Genomic DNA, 22,511 nt, shown 5'->3' on the forward strand with positions numbered 1-22,511 from the left:
CCAGCTTCATGAAAAAATAAAGAGAAATTCACGTGGGCCTACCTAATAATATTCCTACCTAAATTACTTTATTATATGCGTCCCAAACATGAAAACACTCACGTTTCCGCTTGTATATGGTTGGATTAATTGAAATAATATGATTTCTCCCTTCAACGCGTGGATTTACGTCTCATCTTGCTGGATCATCAAGCTTAGCTCGAATGCCACCGGTCAAGCTTGTCAATTGCGTTCCATGATTCTTTACACTAATCCTTGTGTCATAAGCAATCCTCCTACATAAAGGAATAAGGAATGATGGAGATCCCAATGATGCAGATCCTGATTTACAATATTTAGGAGTGCTTTGATTCTCATCATTCCCTTTTTCCTCTAAAATATTCGTCGATGATCATTCCGACAATGATATCAATACTCGATCAACAAATTTTCCTTCTTCGTATTCATCCAAGCATTGAATCAGTGCCTATGATTGTTGCTTCCACGCGCTCTCACTCAACATTCATGGTTATGCTCCCCAAATAAAACTAAACCATCAGATATAGGTGATACAGATCAAATAAGCATAATTAAAGCCTACGAATTGCATAAGATTTTGTGTTTGACAAGATTATTTGGAAGAATTCAATTTGTCTTATTTAGGCAATTTAATGCAATTCCAATGTCAGATGCCTTAATGGAAGATCCAATTATGAAAGAAGATATGGATATATAAGATTGGTCGATTTGGGTCGTGACATAATGGGTAAATGCAAGTAAATATCAAAGCCCAGGCTTGACCAAACCTTGCATGATCATTTGGACTTATTCAAGCCATTATGCACTTTAGGCTTGAGAAGGAAGGGGGCATACACATTTTCCAAAAAAGGGAAGCTCTATGAGGTGCCACTTTAGTGCTTCCTTGACTTAATCGAACATCTACACTAAAGAGGGAACAACGGGCAACCCTTTTTTAGCTATTTAGGAATATATTTTGATTGATTCAATCATATCTTTATTGATTATGTATGAATAAATCAATTAAGCTTCTTATTTTGGAAGTCTTTTATTATATCCTTTTAGAATAGACTTTTATTATTCCCTAATTAAGCATAGTTCCTTATTTTGTTATTTTGGAAAACTTCTATTCAGGATATACTTTAGTTTATTCCTAATTAGTTTATTTCCTTTATGCAAATAGAAAATTAAGTTATGTCTTTATCTATTTAAACCCTATGTAGCCGAGTGGTATAAGGATTGAACATTGTTGAAATAAAATTATTGTGAGATTATTTGTTTTAGGTTCCTTTTAGAACTTTTCAAACTGATCAAGAACTTGTTCTTGTGGTGTTCATCTTAACTTATCACTCACTTTTTACCTTTCTTGAGTGTGGAATCAACCATTATTCTTATACTAAGGTTCGAGATACAAGTTATCTTTGGTTCAAGGTTCATCAAAGATTAGATTTAGCTTTCTAAGGAATCTTTTTCCAATTTCGCGTGTTGGATCTTGACACAGGTTGCCAAGGTTCACATCAATAGGTAGGATTTCAGATTCAATAAAGAAAGAAATCACAACTTCTTTCTTCTCTACCATACGACTAAGCAAAAGGATCAAATAGAATTATTATAAATAGATGGGCAGACAAAGAACGAAAAGAAAGGAAGGATGTGAGCGATAAGTGTATGATCGCAAGCGCAAGTCTTAATAAGTCTGTATAGTTCTTGAAAGAATCGATAACTTGATTTTCCATAAGGTAGAAAATTGAAATAATATGCTCAGTAGCCTCAAGTATTCGGTTGCATGAGGTTTTTATAGTGCAATAGTCATCATTCCATAAGAAGAAGAAACTAGAAGCTAAATATGAATAAATAAATATAGAAAGATGAATAAACTAAAGTCATATAAAAATTAGAGAGGAGTTGACTAGTCAACAACTCTCGTAGTCCTAAATTTAAGAGCCAACTTAACAAAAACAAGGGAGAATTTATGTGCACCTACACAATCACACTTCGACCTAAATTACTTCATTATATGCGTTCTAAACATCAAAACGCTCGCATTTTCATTTGTATTATGCTTGGATCAATCGAGAACAATATGATTTCTCCCTTACGTGTGTGAATTTACATCTTGTCCTTCTTCATCACCAAGCTAAGCCCAAATGCCATCAGTCCAACTGATCAATTGCATTCCCATGATTCCTTATGCCAATCCTTGTGTCATCAGGAATCCTTGTGCCTTAAGGAATAAGGAATGATGGAGATCCCAACGGAATAAATCATTTATCAGAATATTTGGGCGTGCCTCAATTCTCGTCATTCCCTCATTCCTCTAGAGATTCGTCTGAGATCATACGGAGAATAATATCAATACTCGATCAACTAATATTCTTTCTTCGCATTCATCCATGCATTGGTTTGGTGCTTATGATTACCATTTCCATGTGCTTTCATTCAACAATCGTGTTTACGCTCCCTAAATAAAACCAAACTATCATACTATATAAAGAGGAACAAAATAAATGAACAAAATGAGAACATAGGTAGGACTTCAGATTCAGTAAGAAAAGAAATCAAAAGTTCTTTATTCTTTTCATATAACTAAGCATAGATATCAAATTAGAATTGATATAAACACAAAGGTAGAAAAAGAACACAAAAGAAGGGAAGTGTGTGACTGATAAGTCCATGTCCGCTAGTGCGAGTCTTGATAAGTCCGCAAAATTCTTTAAAGAATCCATAACTTTATTTCCTGCATGGTACAAAACTGAAATAATATACTCACTAACCTCAAGTATTCGGTTGCATGCAGTTCTTATAGTGCGAAAGCCCTTATTTCATAAGAAGAAGAAACTATAAGCTATATATGAATATATAAATAAAGAAAGATAAATAAACTAAAGCAAAATCAACAAGCAGACAGTAGTTAATTGGTCAACATCTCTCATAGTCCCAAATTTTAAAAGCCAGTTTAACGAAAGTAATGAGAAATTGGCACGGGCCTATATAATAACATCCGACCTAAACTACTTTATTATATTACGCCAGTCCTTATGTCATTAGGAGTCCTTGTGCTTGAGGAGTAAGGAGTGATGGGGACCCCAATGGTGAAAATCTTGAATCGTAATATTTGTTGTGCCTAGATTCTCGTTGTTCCCTCTTTTCTCAAAAAGACTCATCCGCGATCATTCAGAAAATGATATCCATACTTGATCAACTAAGTTGTGCTAAACCCGTATTCAATGTCAATGTCTTTACCAAGGATCGTTCACCTAATCAAGCAAAAACTCTAACTCCCAATAAGACCCTTAAATAACTTGTACTTAAGAGCCTTAATTATAAGGAATTAAAGGTTGTTTAACATAACCAATGGTTTAATTAAACTAAGTTTGTAAAATACCAAGCCTTCCGTTGATAAATCTTGATGTGATTGTCTTTCTATCTTCTTTAGCTTAGGTTTAGGATTATAAAGATTTCACCGACACTTTTCACAGTAATCATCATTTTTCATAGTAATCATCATTCTTTCGTCCGTAGAATCTATTGTAAGATTGATAAAGAAGATCTCGACGTCCTTTAGCAAACTCCTCTTGAAAAAACATCTCTCACACATAAACTCATGTCTTTAACACTCAAATCCTAATCTTTGGTGCTTATAAAGGCTAAAACAATCAATTAACAAACAACCAAAATTGTAACGACTCAATAATCAATGAATCTGATTTAGCACACACAAGAACACAAACTAAGGAAACAAAACTAGAATTAATGAACAAGATTAAGTCTAAAACACATAAGAGAAAAGATGAACTAACGAAAAACTAAGCTTGATGAACGAATTAAAAGAAAAGGACAAATTTGGTTTTTGTAGAATAAAGAACGTATTTAATGCTTAAGAAATAAAGGAAAGAAAACGAATTGGACTCTAAAAATAGTAAGGAATACAAATTGAATAAGAAAAATACTCTAGACAAGAAAACAAATCACAAAGAAGAAGAAAATAACTGAATAAGATTTTTCTTTTTACAGTAAAGAAAAATCAATTAACTAAAAAATAAAGGATATGTACTTGATTGATGAGCCAAAGCTCTAATACCAAATGATGTCTTCACCAAGGATAATCAAGCAAAGAAACTCCAACTCCAAACTAAACCCTTATATAACTTGTACTTAAGAACCTTAATTATAAAGAATGAAAGGCTGTTTAACATAAACAAAAGTTTATATTAACTAAATTTGTAACATACCAAGCCTTCACTTGATCAATTCACTAAGTTCATAAAGAATAAAAGAAGAGAATTAACTCTAAAATAATCAATATTCAACAACTTCCTTTACATAGAAATGTGTACTATCTTATATAGGCCTTAAAAACACCTAATTCTATAATGATAAGGAAGCAAATAACAATAAGACTAGGAATAGAACTCCTAAACTAAAAGGATAACTTAAAACAAGACTCCTAACTATTAAAAGACTCCTTTAAATGAACAAATACTCCTAAAATTCGTCCAACCCTACCCCATATAAAAAAACATGACATTTGGGCTTAAGTAACATGTAATAAGCGGCCCATGTTTGAGTATTGGATACCAAATAGCTTGACTTGTTTATTTGGGCCTATTTTGACTTGTTCGTGCCTCCATTTATTGAATTAAGTGGATAAGAGTATCTTGAGGCCCATTGTCTTGATTAAGCCCAATCTCACTTGGACTTTGGATATCCAACCCAAGCTTCAACTCTTGCTTCAGGAACACTCCTAAAGCATCCTTGACCTTTTTCATGTGAGCTCTAGTCATTGGTCCATCATATTTGAGTGGCTTGTCTACAATCTAATTGGATTAAGATTCCTAGCTGGAGAAGAATTCCTAGTTGAAGTAGGACCTCGTGGACTATTCCTAGTGGAAGTAGGATTCCTAGCTGGAGTAGGACTCCTCACGGGACTAGAATTCCTAGTGAAAGTAGGATTCCTAGTCGGAGTAGGATTCCTTGTGCTTGTAGAATTCGCATCATTCCCTCCTGCCTTGCGAGGAATCAAGCGCACCTTTTCATGTAATGCCCTAACAAAATAAACCTTCTTTTGACCATCTAAGCCAACTCTTATATGCAAAGGTTAAAAGGAGATAAATCCAATGGACTCAAAGGAATAAAACCATAAACAATCTCAAAAGGGCAATAATGAGTAGATAAATGCACTACAATTATAAGCAAACTCAATATATGGCAAACAATCTTCCCAAGCGTTCAAATTCTTCTTAATCAATGTTTGGAATAATTGACCCAAAGTGCGATTTATTACCTTAGTTTGACCATCAGTTTGGGGGTGACATGTAGTAGAAAATAATAACTTAGTTCCTAATTTACCCCATAAAGTCCTTAAAAAAAACTAAGGAATTTTGCATCCCTATTAGTAATAATAGATCTACGCATACCATGTAAACGAACAATCTCTTTAAAGAACAAACAACAATATGTGGTGCATCATTAGTCTTATGAAAAGCAATAAAATATGCCATCTTAGAAAAAGCAATCTACAACCACAAAAATAGAATCATTCCCACGTTTTGACCTAGGTAAACCCAAAATAAAATCCATAGAAATATCAATCCAAGGCATACTAGATACAAGTAGTGGTATATATAATATAAGAGGCTTAGATTTAAACTTAGCTTGTCTACACACAATGCACTTACCACAAATTCTTTGCACATCTATGTGCATGTTTGGCCAATGAAAGTGATAATGTAAAAATATCTAAAGTCTTAGTAACTCTAAAATGCTCCATAAGACCACCCTCATGTGCTTCTATTACTAAAAGTTCAAGCAATCTACTCTTAGGTACACATAATTTATTATCCTTAAATAAGAATCCATTATGGCTATAGTACTTTTCACACGTAAACTTTTCAAATGCATGATAAAACTTGGTAAGATCATGGTCATCGTTATATAAATCTTTAATATACTCAAAGCCAAGCAATTTAGCATCAAGAGTGCTAAGAAGCACATACCTTCAAGACAATGTATCAGCAACTATGTTTTCCTTACCTTGTTTATACCCTCTAACATATGGAGAAGATTCGATAAACTCATTCCACTTTGCATGATGCTTGTTAAGCTTTTGTTGACCCTTCAAATACTTCAAAGGTTCGTGTTCAGTTGAAACACAAACTCTTTAGGCTATATATAATGCTGCAATATTCGTAAAGCTCTCACTAATGCATACATCTCCTTGTCATAAGTGGATACTTCAAGGCTGCCTCATTTAGCTTTTCACTAAAGTAAGCAATTGGATTTCCTTCTTGCATAAGAACGACTCCCATCCCCAAACTTGAAGTATCACATTCAATTTCAAAGGTATTAGAAAAGTTAGGCAAAGAAAGTAAAGGGGCAAAAATTAACTTATCTTTAAGCGTGTTAAACACTTTCTCTTTAGCATCTCCCCACTTGAATCCCACACTCTTCTTGATTACTTCGGTTTATGGTGCAGTAATAAAATCACGAAAAAATGAGCGAACATCTCCAATACACTTAGGTGTAGGAAACTCCTTGATTGCCTTAACCTTCTCTTCTAATACTAAATGCATATGCTTAATGTGTTAATTTAATGACTTACTATACACAAGTATATCATCCAAATACACAACAATAAACTTTCAGAAGAATACACGTAAAACATGGTTCATTAATATCATGAAAGTACTAGGTGCATTAGTTAATCCAAAAGGCATAACTAACCATTCATATAAACCATATTTTATTTTAAAAATGGTTTTTCATTCATCAACATCTTTCATCCTAATTTGGTGATAACCACTCTAAGGATCAATCTTAGAAAATATACATGCACCATGCAACTCATCAAGCATGTCATCTAAACGAGGAATAAGATGTCGATATTTTACCGTTATTTTATTCACGGTGCCATAATCAACACACATCCTCTAAGTCCCATCCTTATTTGGCATCAATAAAAATGGGCACGACACTTGTCGTTCATTCGATTTGAATAATACACTTAGCCGTATAGAAGAGAACCAAGAACTTGTGATTTCTTTTCTTATCGGATCGAAAACCTACCTATTTTCTCATTTTATTTGTTTCTTTTATGTCTCTCTTTCTAATCTCTATCTAGTATGATAGTTTGTTTTTATTTGGGGAGTAGAAACATGAGTCTTGAGTGAAAGCGCATGGAAGTGGCACTCGTATGCACCGATCCCATGTTTGGATAAAACGAAGAAAGAAAATTAGTTGAACGAGTATTGATATAAATCTTCAAATGAAGAGAATCAATGCGCACCCAAATATTCCAATTCAGGATTGCACCTTTGGGATCTTCATCATTCCTTCTTCCTCAAGGCATGAGGACTTTCAATAACACAAGGATTAACGTAAGGACTTGTGGGAGTGCAATTGATAAGCTTGACCAATGGCAATGGGGCTTGGTTTGATGATCAAGCAGGACGAGATGATAATCCACCCACATAAAATCACGTTGCTTTTTGTTAATCCAACCGAGAATGACGGAGTTTTGTAGTTTGGGAGGCATATAATGAAGTCAATTGGGCCAAAGTGTTAATCGATACGCCCACTTAAAATTTCCCTTATTTTTCATTAAGGAATCATGGGAATGAAATTGACAAGCTTGATCGGTGGCACTAGGGTGGGACTTGATGATCAAACAGCAGGAGATGCTAATCCACGCGCGTAAGGGAGAAATCATATTGCCTTCAGTTAATGGAAGTGGGAATGTGTGCATTTTGATGCTTGGGGAGGCATATAATGAAGCATATTAGGCCCAAGTATTATTAGGTATGCCCATGCAAATTTTTTCTTCTTTTCATTAAGGAGTCATAGGAACTTCATTGACAAGCTTCATTAGTGGTATTGTAGCTTGACTTGATTATCAAGCAAGACGAGACAGATATCTATTCGCATGATGGAGAAATTATGTTGCTTTTGATTAATCCAAGTGGGAATATGCACCTTTTGATGTTTAAGACGCATATAATGAAGTTGATCGAGTATCAATAGCATTCTCCGAATGATCGCAGATGAATCTTCTAGAGGAAAGAGGGAACGACAAGAATCGAGACATGCTCCAATATTCTGATTCAGGTTTTGCACCATTAGAATCTCCACCATTCCTTGTTCCTCTGGGCATGAGGACTCTTGATGATATAAAGATTAGTGTAAGAAATCATGGGAACACAATTGACAAGTTTTATCAATGGGATTAAGGGGACAAATCCTTATAAGGGTGAAACCATGTTTCTCTATATTAATCCAAGTGGGAATGCAAGCGATTTGATAGGACACATATAATGAAGTAATTTAGGCTAGACTATTATTAGATAGGCCCACGTGAATTTATTCATCTTTATTTATTTATTTGTTCAAATTTAGCTTGTAGTTTCTTCTTCATATGGAATGACTACTTTTGCACTATGAAAATCACATGTAACTGAATATTTGAGGCTAGTGAGCATATCATTTGATCCTTACACATAGTCATATGGAAGAGAATAAAGAACTTGCAATTTCTTCTCTTACTAGATCCAAAATCCTACCTATGCTCTCATTTCTTCATTTCTTTTATTCGTCCCTTTCTAATCTATGTTTAATATGATGGTTTGATTTTATTTGGTGAGCATAAACACGAGTATTGAGTTAAAGTGCGTGGAAGTGGCAATCATAGGCAACGATGAAATGCTTGGACAAATGTGAAGGAAGAAAATTAGTTGATAGAGTATTGATATAATTCTCCAAGTAATTATAGAGGAATGTAATGGAGGAAAGAGGGAACGCCAAGTATCGAGACACGCCCAAATATTCTAATTCTTTGCACTATTGGGATCTCAATCATTCCTTGTTCCTCTAGGCACGGGGACTCCTGATGATGCAGGGATTGGCATAAGGAATCATAGGAACACAATTGACAAGCTTTGCTGGTGGACTTGGGCGTGACTTGATGATTAAGCAAGATAAGATGTAAATCCATGCGTGTAAGGGAGAAATCATGTTGTTTTCAATTAATCCAAGTATAATACAAGCAGGAATGTGAGCATTTTGATGTTTGGGATGCATACAATGAAGTAATTTGGGTCGGAGTATTATTAGGTAGGCCCACGTGAATTCTCTCTTGGTTCCGTAAAGCTGGCTCATAAAATTTGGGACAACGAGAGTTGTTGACCAGTCAACTCTTCTTTGGTTTACGATTTGACTTTAGTTTATTCATCATTCTTTATTTATTTATTCATATTTAGCTTGTAGTTTCTTCTTCTTATGGAATGAGGGCTTTCACACTATAGAAACCGCATGCAACTGAATACTTGAGGCTAGTGAGAATACTATTTTCCTTTTCTACCTTGTGGGAAATCAAGTTTTGGGTTCATACAAGAACTTTGCGGATTGATGAAGACTCGCACTTCCAAACATATACTTATCATGCCAACTAATGAACAAATGAGAATATAGGTAGGATTTTGTATCCTATAAGGAAAGAAATTGCTAGTTCTTTATTCTCTTTCATGGCTGAGCATAAGGATCAAATCGAATTGATTTAAACACAATGGTAAACAAAGAACATAATAGAAAGGAAGGACATGAGCGATAACACTAGGTTCGCTAGTGTGAATCTTCATAATTATGCAAAGTTCTTGAAAGAACCCATAACTTAATTCTCTGGAAAGTAGAAAACTGAAATAATACACTCACTAGTCTCAAATATTCGGTTGCATGCAGTTTTCATAAAAAGAAGGAAATATAAGCTAAATATGAATAATTAAATAAAGTAAGATGAATAAACTAAAGTCAAATCAAGAACGAGAGAGGAGTTGACTGGCAAACAACTCTTATAGTCCCAAATTTTATGAGGCAACTTAATGAAAAAAAAGAAAAATTCACATGGGTCTATCTAATAACACTCTGACCAAACTACTTCATCATATGTGTCCAAATATAAAAATGTACATATTCCCCCTTGGATTAATCGAAAGTAATATGATTTCTCTATCACGAATTTGTCTGTCATCCTGCTTGATCATCAAGTCATGCTCCAATGCCACCAATGAAGTTTATCAATTACATTCCCATAATTCCTTAACAAAAGCAAGGGAAACTTTTTGTGGGCGTACCTAATCACACTTGAACCTTATTTACTTCATTATATGCCTCACAAATATCAAAACGCGCACATGGATGTGAGTAACAAGTTTATGCTCGCTAGCGTGAGTGTTGATAAGTCTGCAAAGTTCTTGAAAGAACCCATAACCTGATTTCCTACAAGGTAGAAAATTGAAATATTATGCTCGCTAGCCTCAAGTATTCAATTGCATATGGTTTTTATAGTGCAAAAACCCTCATTCCATAAGAAGAAGAAATTAGAACCTAAATATGAATAAATGAATAAAGAAAGATGAATAAACTAGTCCCAAATTTTAGGAGCCGCTTAATAAAAATAAGGAGAAATTTTTGTGGACCTACTTAATAACACGCCGACCTAAATTACTTTATTATATGCATCCCAAATATTAAAATGCTCGCATTACCGCTTGTATTGTACTTGGATTAATTGAAAATAACATGACTTCTCCCTTATGCCCGTGGATTTACATCTATTCCTGCTTGATCATCTAGCTAAATCACAATTCCACCGGGCAAGCTTGTCAATTGCATTCCTATGATTCCTTATACAAATCCTTGTGTCATCAGGACTCTTCGTGCACAGAGGATTAAGGAATAATGGAGATTCCAATGGTGCAAATCTTGAATCATAATATTAGGGCATGCTAGGATTCTCGCCGTTCCCTCTTTCCTCCAAAAGATTCGTCTACTATCATTCGAAGAATGATATCAATACTATATCAACTAATTTTCTTTCTTCACATTTGTCCAAGCATTGCACTGGTGCCTATGATTACCGCTTTTATGCACTTTAACTCAATAGAAAATGAATTAAATCAGAACATAGATAGGATCTCAGATTCGATACAGAAAGAAATCAAAAGTTGATTGTTCTTTCCCATATGGCTAAGTGTAAGATCAACAACTCTCGTAGTCCTAAATTTTATGAGCCAACTTAACGAAAATACAAGAAAATTCACATGGGCCTACCTAATAATAGAATGACCTAAATTACTTTATTATATGCGTTCTAAAAATCAAAGCGCTCGCATTTCTTGTTGTAGTATGCTTGGATTAATTCAAAAAGAAAATATGATTTCTCCCGCATGTGGATTTATGGCTTGTCCTGCTTGATCATCAAGCTAAGCCCAATGCCACCAGTCAATGTTGTCAACTGCATTCCCATGATTCCTTATGCCAATCCTTGTTTCATCAAGAGTCCTCGTTCCTAGAGTAACAAGGAATGATGGAGATCCCAATAGTGCAAATCTTGGATCGGAATATTTGGGCATGCCTCGATTCTTGGCATTCCTTCTTTCCTCCAAAAGAATTGTCCACGATCATTGAGAGAATGATATCAATACTCTATCACCTAATTCTCTTTCTTTGAATTTGTCCAAGCATTATGCCTACGATTGCCTCTTCCATGCGCTTTAACTCAACACTCATATTTATACTCACCAAATAAAACCAAACCATCATACTAGACATAGATTAAAAAGAGAAGAACAAAATAAACAAAAATATAAGAACCTAGATAGGAGTTCGTATCTGATAAGAAAAGAAATTGCAAGTTCTTTATTCTCGTCCATGGCTAAGCGTAAGGATCAAATCGAATTGATTTAAACACAATGGTAGATAAAGAATAAAAAAATAAAAAGTAGGACGTGAGAGATAAGTCTAGGTTTGCTAGTGCGAGTCTTCATAAGTTTGCAATGTTCTTGGAAGAGCTAATAACTTAATTCTCTACAAGGTAGAAAACTGAAATAATATGCTCACTAGGCTTAAATATTCGTTACATGCAGTTTTCACAGTGCGGAAGTCCTCATTCCATAAGAAGAATAAACTAGAAGCTAAATATGAATAAGCAAATAAAGGAGGATGAATAAACTAAAGTCAAATTAAGAACCAGAGAGGAGTTGACTGGCCAACAACTCTCATAGTCCCAAATTTTATTAGCCAGCTTAACGAAAACAAGGGATAATTCGTATGGGTCAATTCTTATGTCATCAAGAGTCCTCATGTCTAGAGGAACAAGAAATGATGGAGATCCTAATAGTGCAAATCCTGAAATGAAATATTTAGGTGTGCCTCGATTCTCGTCAGTCCCTCTTTCTTTCAAAAGATTTGTCCACGATCCTTTGGAGAATGATGTTAATACTGATCATCTAATTTTCTTTCTTCCCATTTGTACAAGCATTGGATCGGTGCCTATGATTGCCTCTTCCATGAGCAGTCACTCAACACTCGCATTTATGCACCCCAAATAAAACCAAAGCATCATAGTTGACACAGATTAGACAAAGAGGCACAAAAGAAATGAACAAAATGAGAACATAGGTAGGATTTCAGATCCAATTAGGAAAGAAATCATAAGTTATTTATTCTCTTCCACATGGCTAAGCATAAGGATAAAAAATAATTTATTTAAACATAAGGATAAAAGAGAATTGATTTAAACACAAGGGTAGACAAAGAGCACAAAAGTAAGGAAGGACATGAGTGATAAATCTATGTTTGCTAGAGCAAGTCTTGATCAGTCTGCAAAGTTCTTATACGAACCCAAAACTTGATCTCCCCCAAGGTAGAAATTAGAAATAGTATGCTCACTAGCCTCAAGTATTCGGTTGCATGCGGTTCTTATAGTGCAAAAGCCTTTATTCTATAAGAAGAAGAAACTAGAAGCTAAAATATGAATATATAAATAAAGAAAGATGAATAAACTAAAGTCAAATCAAGAACTACAGAGTAGCTGACTGGTCAACAACTCTTATAGTCTCAAATTTTTAAGAGCTAGCTTAATAAAAATAATAGAAAATTCGCATGGGCCTGCATAATAGCATATGACCTAAACTAGTTTATTATATTACACCAATCCTTGTGTCATTAGGAGTCCTCATGCCTAGGAAAACAAGGAATGATGGAGACTTTAATGGTGCAAATCCTGAACGTAATATTTGGTTATGCCTCAATTCTCATCGTTCCCTCTTTCCCCTAAAAGACTCGTCCGCAATCATTCAGAGAATGATATGAATACTTGTTCAACTAATTTTCTTTCTCCGCATTTTTCCACGAATTGGATCGGTGCCTATAATTATCTTTTCCATGCGCTTTCAATCAACACTCGTTTTAATGCTCCACAAATAAAATAACAAAATCATACTATAAAGAGATTAGAAAAGGAAGCATAAAAAATATGAATAAAATGATCACATAGATAGAATTTCGGATCTGATAGAATGTCCGTTGTGGCTACGGAAGTCGTGCTGAAATGGCACAATTGGGGATAGCCTCTTGGTAATTCAGCACGGCCGGAGTCCAGGCCGTGCTCAACCCTCTGGGTGCTACTCCTCGCCCAATCTGATGGATTTTGGTCCGTAATCACATGTATGTCCCTCGATTACTGATGATGTCCTTCGAAAATGACCTGAAATGAGGAAGGAAACAAAAGACATGTGATTCTAGCATAAAACGGGATAATCATGCATAAAAAATGTAAACAATTGGGCATGAAAACATGTGTATTATGATGCTTATCAAATTACCCCATACTTAAACTTTTGCTTGTCCTCAAGCAATTTACAACTCACTCCTCAAACAGATACTGTCACGACCCCACCCGTGGGCCCGTGACCGGCACTAGAGAATGGGTAGGCGTAAGGCCACCGAAACCCGTAGTAAGCCTGACACTCACTGACTTAAACAAATCTCATCTCAAATTAATATTATTAAAACCACAAATTATCTTAATAGCTACATTCTACATAAATACTTGATGCCTTGGGAAAAACTAGGCGAGACTGAAACTCGGAAAATTTACAACCGATACATCTACTATTACTCTGTGGAGAATCTAAGATTTACCAATTTACATACCAAATCAAATACATCACCCGATGATGAAGGAGTCGGATTCTTTGAATAAGAGTCGCGGAGAACTAGGTCACGAATCCGAAAAAAACATAAATGGAGGTATGGGTCTAGAGAGTGAGTTAAAATCAAATAATCTAGGGACTATTGCTTCTTCTCGGAAAACATAGATTATTCAAATCAGGTATATCAAACCATACTATAATCATACCCTACTATTTCCTTATTAATCATTCGAATCAAAATATCAACCATGCACGTAAATACAAATCACATTATAATCAAATACCATAATAAATAAATAAATAAATAAAAATATATATTTACTTTTACGGGACGAGTGGCTCAGTAGAACCCTAAACCCCAAAATCTAGTAGCCATTCGGCTCTCTTAATCCAATAAGAGTGGCGCCCCGAGAGCAATGCTCGACCAGGAACCTTACCTCCGGTCAGTCACTTAAATATCCAAATAAGAAATCTAGTAGCCATTCGGCTCTCTTAATCCAATAAGACTGGCGCCCGAGAGCAATGCTCGACCGGGGACCTTACCTCCGTCTGGTCAGAAGTATCCAAATAAGCCGGTAGCCCCGAGAGCAATGCTCGACCAGGGACCTTACCTCCGTGAATTTACACAAATCAGCCCAGAGAGCCATGCTCGACCAGGGCAAACCCATGAAAATCTTATTACATGTCCATGATCATTGGATCGATGTAACCCATCAGTGGCATGTTCTACAAGCCATGTTTTCCAAGACACAATCATCACATATAATAAATATCATTATCTAATGAACTCAACCAACACATATCGGAAATAAAGATTAAAGATTTAAGGTAAAGCGGTACGTGCAATTTGTGAGGGAAAAATAATAACGTTTATCTTATTATAACATACTAATAATAATATTTATATTATTTCAAATATTAATAATCAAGTGAAATCATTTATTTTGCGATACTAATAATCATATTAAGCACAAATTCTAAATAGCATATTAAAATCGGACTATGATAGCGCAAAGATTAAATGACTTTAACTCACGAGTTAGGCGACCTCCTAGCTCGCTCCGGTGCCTCGGTTGGGCAGAGCGAGCAGACGAATCATCTAATCACGGAAAAAATTTATCAAAATCTTTGAAACAATCGATCATTAATCCTAGGTCTAGACTCCTGGGGTATCTAAGAATCTCGACTCGGGAAAATTCTCTAGAAATCCGTGAACCTCCCTACAACACGAACACTACCCCCCGTAAAAGCGGGTCCAAGACTGCCGGAAGAACACTTCAAATACTTAACGATTCAAACAATAGGAGTCGGGTCCCCAAACTTCACTATTTCCGACTCGCCACGGCTAAAATACGACTATGGCGAGGCCAACTCACGGACAAATATTTTTGACTCACAAAAATCATCAAATACTCAATATAATCCAATAGAGACAAATTTAAAATCAAGGATTTCTAAGATCAGCGGCTAGAAAATTGCAAGGGCGGTCGGTCGACTCGCCTCGCTCATGGTCAGATCAGCGATCGGACACACCATCGGACTCCTGACGGCCAGCGGCGATCCCCGCCCGATTTTTCGATCCGACACCCGATCATCCGGAGAGATTCTACGGACAATCACGGTAGTCGATTCGCAAGCGAAGCCCGATCGCCACCAAACCGGTGCCAATGCAAAGCTTGGTGAGGAGAGTCGGGATATGTCCTCCGATCGTCCATCCTCCACGGGAGCTCGTACGGAAAAGCCCAAAACGCGGTACGCCACTCTAAGTTTCACTTTGCCGGATCTTGCAACTCCGGCCACCCGAGCGTCGCCGCTGCGCGGAAAGAGCCCTCGAGGGCCGATCGCCACCCAACTCGGTACGCCAACAACTGAAGCGGTAGGAAACCGCTGGAAGCCGCCTTGGCCTTTCTTCCACAGCCGTGGGCTATTTGCTGCCGCCGCCCGGCCCCTTCGCCCGGCCTGCGTCGTGGTCGGCTCCGCGCCCCGGCAGTTATAGGCGCATGGCGTCCCTTCTCTCTCTTCATGCTCTCTCTCTCTCTCTCCTTTCTTCCCGATTTCTTTCCTTTCAATATCGACATTTGACCCCTGAACTTTTCTTATTACAATTTGGTCCCTCAACTTTCTTAATTACTTACAATTTCATCCCGCAGAATTCCAATTTGGGCCAAAACCGAATTATTGAAAATACACAATTACAAAAATACCCCTGACTGACATATTTATTTACAAAAATACCAAGCTCACAAATTTCCAATAAAACCCCATAAAAATAAAATTATACTTTTAATCCTTATTCCAAAATAAATTTTCAATTTAGTCCTAACACACAATTAAATTAAATAATCAATTTCCAACTCAAAATTTAATACTACTAATCAATTATAGTACCAATTTTCCCAAAATTCTTTTATTAAAACATCCTTTATAATTTCTTCCAAAATATTCCAATATATAATTTTACTTATATAAATATGCATTTGGAAAAAAGAAAAAAAAAATTTGAATAACCAAAATATAATCATTTCTCAAATAATTTACTTGAATAATTTCTTAAAATTTCAAACTAATTGGGTATAGAAAATAACTCATTTATTTGATTAATATTAAATTTTTCATTAAATCATTTCAAATTAAACCCAATAATAATGAAGCTAAAATTAACTTAAATAAAAACTCATTATTAAATATATAAAAATTCCGGGTGTTACAGATACCAAATAACTCGATCAAATGCATTGCAGGAGGTTAGCTCAAAACAAATTTCAAAACTCCGTAATGATTTTTTCCAAAATCCCCAAATCACTAAATCCTTAATAGAGAGAACAAACTTAATAAAGTTGCTAAAGTTAAAATGATAAACCATCTAAATTGAGAAATTGAGAAATTGAGAACCATGCCTCACAAGATGTCACTCAAAACACACAAGTGTATATAGGTGAAAGAAGATCGCCAAGCTCTCAACGCAAAAATACAAAAAAAGTGCTTATCATAGGCTTGCTTATGGATTCAATCTCCACTACTACGAAATAATCAATAATCATGATCAAAGGGTCTTGAGCCAGGTTGTAATGGGGTTAAGGTAAGGTATGTATAAATATGGAAAGTAGGCTACAAGTTGCTGGAAGTTAAGCAAGTAATGCAAGAAAGTAACGAAGGATTAAGTGCTGTACCAAAATGAACACTAAGTTGCTCTAAAAATAAGATGATGCTCGAAATGAACTAAATTAATACTTTCTTCTTCTTCTTCTTTTTTTTTATATATATATATATACTATGTATATATATTACAACAGCTTATGTAGGAGGTGTTGGTTATTGACACATACAATAATTGAAGGGAGCATCTATGAAAAATCTAGCAACTTAGTGAAATATATGAATGCAGATTGATCCAAAGTAAAATGCAGCATAACTTATATAATTTCCAGCAACAATGGTAGAAAGAATGGTCAAATGAATAGAAGTGATACAATGAGTGTCACTGTTATTATTATCACGAAAGGAATGGCTAAGGCTCAAAATTGGTTTACTAAGGGAAAAGCGAGTTAGGCTTTTTGGCCAAATTGTGTAAATCCTAAGTGCCCAAATCATCTCACGATTATTGACAATTCATGTAATCTCAACAGATATCGTAAAGCAAGTTCTAGAAGCGAGATTCATAAAATGCTCACTAATGAAAGAAAAGGGAGCATAATAGTGATGCACCAATTGGCTCAAAATCTCACCATTTGAGTGGGTTAAAATTGCATGAATCCTCAACCCAAAGTTTAAACAGTCAATCCTGATAATAAGCGGCAATATTAACGGTGTTCTATATCTAAGATAAAGTAATATGGAAGAATTAAGAAAAATACCAGTTTTACGGGCTGGATTGTAGTTAAGAGATTTATTCATTGCCTTCTTCCCAACAAGGTTCGATAAAAGCTATAAGGGAATCCATTCAAAGGAGAAAAAGTCATCAACTACATAATTAAAACAAAACTCAAGATAGGCACAACATCGGTAGGTACCTATCCCACATTTTAGCATAACATCACGGTGTTAGAGAGATAATCGAGGAAGCATATGATTCACACATTATGGTTATGGAAGATCATGCTGATTTTTTTTTTATTATTTAAAAAGGCATAGTGTTCTACTTAGCATAAACAGACAAGTGCAAGGAAATAACATAAAATTAAGCAAGCTACAAGCAAGAAAGTAAAAGGAGATAATAAATTGAAAGAAAATAAAAAAAAATAAAGAAAAAGGAGGAAAATATCACAAATTTTTTTTTTGCTAGGAGTCCGATGGTGTATCCTCACTTTGGTTGGATCTGCTTTGGAAGTTGAGGCGGGAAATTTACTTTGAGGAAGGTGGCGGTGGTGGATCGGTCCGTGAAGCATGTTGCCAAATCAAACTCCATATCATCAATGAGTACCGATTTTGTGCTCCGACCTCTGCCATCTTTTGAATCGCACTACTATGAAGTCTCATGCGGGTGGCTGTCTTTCTAAACCACTCAAGAGCTGTTGAGTATCTGTTCAAGCCCTTGTTGTGCCTTCGTTTCTTCTTGAAACCGCACAAACTCGATATCTACTGCTTTGTTGTAGATCGCAGACTCGATCTAGACGGTCGGCCATAGCAGTCGAATGCTCGATGTGCGAATGAGAGGATGAGGCTCCGGATGAGGGCATAAACACTGTAGCTTGGTTAGGAATCCTAACATCGGGATCCCGGCCGACGGATGTTGGGCTCCTCTAGCCGCGCCTCTCTAGCTTCCCGGCTATTGTGCTCACGAGCCTATATTCAATACCATGTGGATGTCTAGTGGCCGTGATCATGCATGTTTGATCATCATCGATCCCTAGTGGTGTCATGTCACCAATATTTGAAAGTTCAGAGACGAGTCGTCCAATACATTCGATCTCTTGGCTAACCTAGTCACATCTGGACCGAAACAACAATGCATCTTCTTAGGGCGTCTACTATAAATGAAAGGACTTGGCGAGCCAATAAATATCCCAAGTCTAGCTTCTTCCGATGTTGCATAGCCCGGAGAATAAAGACATCGATCGTGTGGTACCCCAGCTGTCCCCTCGACTGTAATGGTGTAAGCTAGTAGGGTATGAATGTAGCGGAGATGGTCAGGTAGGCTAGAGGCCTTAGACACCTTGGGTAGTATGTTTTCGGCCTCATTACCAATGAGTCCCACATGGCGTCATATGAAATTGGGTGGATGTAGAGACATCCCCGATACTCCTCCCCCGAGATTTCTTGTTTAGTCCATAATCCCAAATGCATGCCAAATTGTGGGACCGACATCGAGAACTCCCTTCCCCAAGCCTGAAATAAATTGCATCGAGGTTGATGCCAGTTTGTGATCTGTTCTGCGGGAAGAAGGTCTTTGAGGAACTTCGATCGTAAGCTCACGGTAGGTTGGCTCAATGATGTCAAAGAATCTCGCATCTGGCGAGTCTCGACGGTGTGTGCATATCTTGAGCCAATCCCACTCTCTCTAGGGATGTAAAGTCTATGCAACGGCCCGCCATCACTTGCTTCCATCTCATGACTTGGAATCTACTTTCATTGTCGCATTAGGGAATGTCCACAATGGATGACGGCCGGTGTGGATGGATTCATAGCAGTGCTTTAGAGTCGGACTATTTGCTATTGTGTGGTGGAGGTGGAAGTCTGGTCTTTGGTTACGGCCTTTGTGGAGGAAGGCGTTCCTTCACCACGATCGCTTCTTTGGTAGCGATGCGTTTCAGTTGCTTTCTACGAGATTTATCGCGGTTCGTCATATCACCTAATGCAATGAATTATTAGTTTTTTTGTAAGAATTCAAGTTAATGAAAGAAATAATCTACCGAATTAACAGCATAATGATTATAATTCGACTAACCAAAAACTTGTATAAACTAATAAACCGATACATACCAATCTAATTTATCATGAACCAGCAATTACAATTTAAGTCTAAACATTATTCATGCTTTGCATGCTGTAGGCACATTTTATTTCCACCAAAACCCCACACTTATCATTTTCATAATCGACTACACCACAAACACAACAACTAATGTAAATTAACCTAACCAAGGTCATATGGTTATAATATAAAGCCACCAAGATATCCTAGCATGTCCTAACAAGAGTATATGTATAAAATAGAAGTCAAATCATAATAAAAAAAATATAAGGCAACAAATGAAGGGAGTTACCTGAGTTCGCTGAGGAAAGTGAGAAGGGTGAGATAAGGGTATAAGAACAACACCTTTGAGCTAAGAAAAACTAAAGGGAAGCAAAATTTTCGGAGGCCTCCTTCTTATAGGAACGTGTTCGACGCAGGTGAGGGTAAGAGCCGTCTTGACCCACTGCAGCTGGGACTCGGCCGAGCCTTTAGCCTTCTTGTGATGCACCTTAGCACGGGCAATGGCACGGCCGTGCTAATGAGCACGACATGGGGTTTTATCCCGTGATGCCTTCAGAAGCCGTGACAAATTATTCTTTATCCTTCAACACGGGCTTGACTCTGGACGTGCTCCTCGACCGCGACTGGTGTTCTAGCCCGTGATGGCCACGGAAACCGTGGTGAAACGGAGTGTTTCTGGGCTATCCTTTGCCATCTCGAGTCACCTTGCCCCCTACCTGTAATTAACACATATATGCATGTAATTAGATCATAAAACAAGTAGATATGGTCAAACGGAAGAGTCCGTCCTCTCCAATTATATAAGTCCGAAAAATTAAAAACCCTAATTACTGTTAAGCAACTATAATAAAGTCAAATGAAAATGATGAAACAATCACAACTAATTAAAAACATAAAAGTATAATCCAAGTCGAATGTACAGAAGTGCTTATTTGCAGAGTCTTAAGCTTGACTCATTCGGATCACCCTTCCTGTGCATACAAAGCCAGGTCAACTCGTTGCTCACTATCCAACGAGTTACAATGGTATCGCTTTAGCCGATGGCCGTTCACTTTGAAGTTTCCCTTCTCTGGATGATGCAACTCTACCACTCCATATGGGAAGACTTGTCCGATTTGAAATGGTCCAGACCAGCGAGTCTCTGACTTTCCGGAAGCAGACGAAGGCGAGAGTTGTAAAGCAACACTCGATCCCCAACCTGAAACTCCTTAAGCTCACGAATCCTTTGATCATGCCATTTCTTAGTCCTTGCTTTGTAAGTTGAGGAGTTTTTGTATGCCTGCTGGCGCCACACATCTAGCTCACTCAGCTGCCATTGTCGCTCCTTACCTGCAGAATCAATATCAAAGTTACAAGTTCTAAGGGCCCAAAGTGCCCTATGCTCTAACTCAACAGGCAAATGATATGACTTTCCATAAACAAGGCGATAGGGCGTAAAACCTATAGATGTCCTAAAAGTAGTCCTAAACGCCCATAATTCATCATCTAACTTAAGAGTCCCGTCCTTCCTACTGGTACTAACGGTTCTCTCTAAAATACGTTTAATACCCCTATTAGTTACCTCAACCTACCCACTAGTCTGGGGGTGATAGGGAGTAGAGAATCGATGAGTAACTCCGTACCGCTTAAGTACTTTCTCTAATTGGGCATTGCAGAAATGTGTTCCTCTATCACTAATAAGCGCCTTAGGTATGCCAAACCTAGCAAACAATCGCTTAAGGAACCTGCAGACAACCCTGGCATCGTCAGTGGCAACCAGAATGTACTTATTACCATACGAAGAGGGAAAGGGTCCCATGAAGTCGATGCCCCAAACATCAAAAATCTCAACTACTTGCACACCAGTTTGGGGCATCTTATCACGAGAAGAGATATTACCTGTGGCAAGGGTCCTGAAACTGAACAAATTTCCGTGCATCTTGGAAGAGCGTAGGCCAATAGAATCCCTGCCTCTAGCACCTTCCTCATTGTATGGTTTGCTACTTGATGACCTCCGTTGGGTCCCTCATGGCAGTGCTTCAATATTTGGAGAGTCTCCTCGCCATATACTATGACGGCCGAATCACACGATTTGCACATACTTTAAACAAAAGGGATCTTCCCAAATATAGTATTTCAAATCGACAAAGAATTTCTTCTTTTGGCGATAAGTCATACCCTTTGGTAGAACCCTAGCAACCAAATAGTTAGTGTAATCTGAAAACCAGGGAGTATCAGTGTATACCTGAGTGACATATAAATGTTCTTTTGGAAATCGATTGTCTATGGCCGTCTCATCAAGTGCATCCAAGTGAGGATTTTCCAATCTCGATAAATGGTCCATTGCCGATTCTCCGCGCCCTTCTTATCCTTGATCTAGGCATCAAATTCACAGTACAAGAAAAGATCCCTAGAATCAATCTGGGTTTCGCATCATTTTTGAGGATAAGTACCTCAACGCCGAGTGGTCCGTGAAGACAATGGTTTTGGAGAGAACGAGGTATGATCTAAACTTGTCGAAGGTGTAAACAACAGCCAATAACTCCTTCTCTGTGGTGGTGTAGTGTTCCTAGGCTCCCGTCAAAGTCTTGCTATTGTAGTAAATGGGTTGGAACTTCTTTTCAATCCTCTGTCCA

This window comes from Ricinus communis, chromosome 9 (genome assembly GCF_019578655.1).
Source record: "Ricinus communis isolate WT05 ecotype wild-type chromosome 9, ASM1957865v1, whole genome shotgun sequence".
Classification (NCBI taxonomy): Eukaryota; Viridiplantae; Streptophyta; class Magnoliopsida; order Malpighiales; family Euphorbiaceae; genus Ricinus; species Ricinus communis.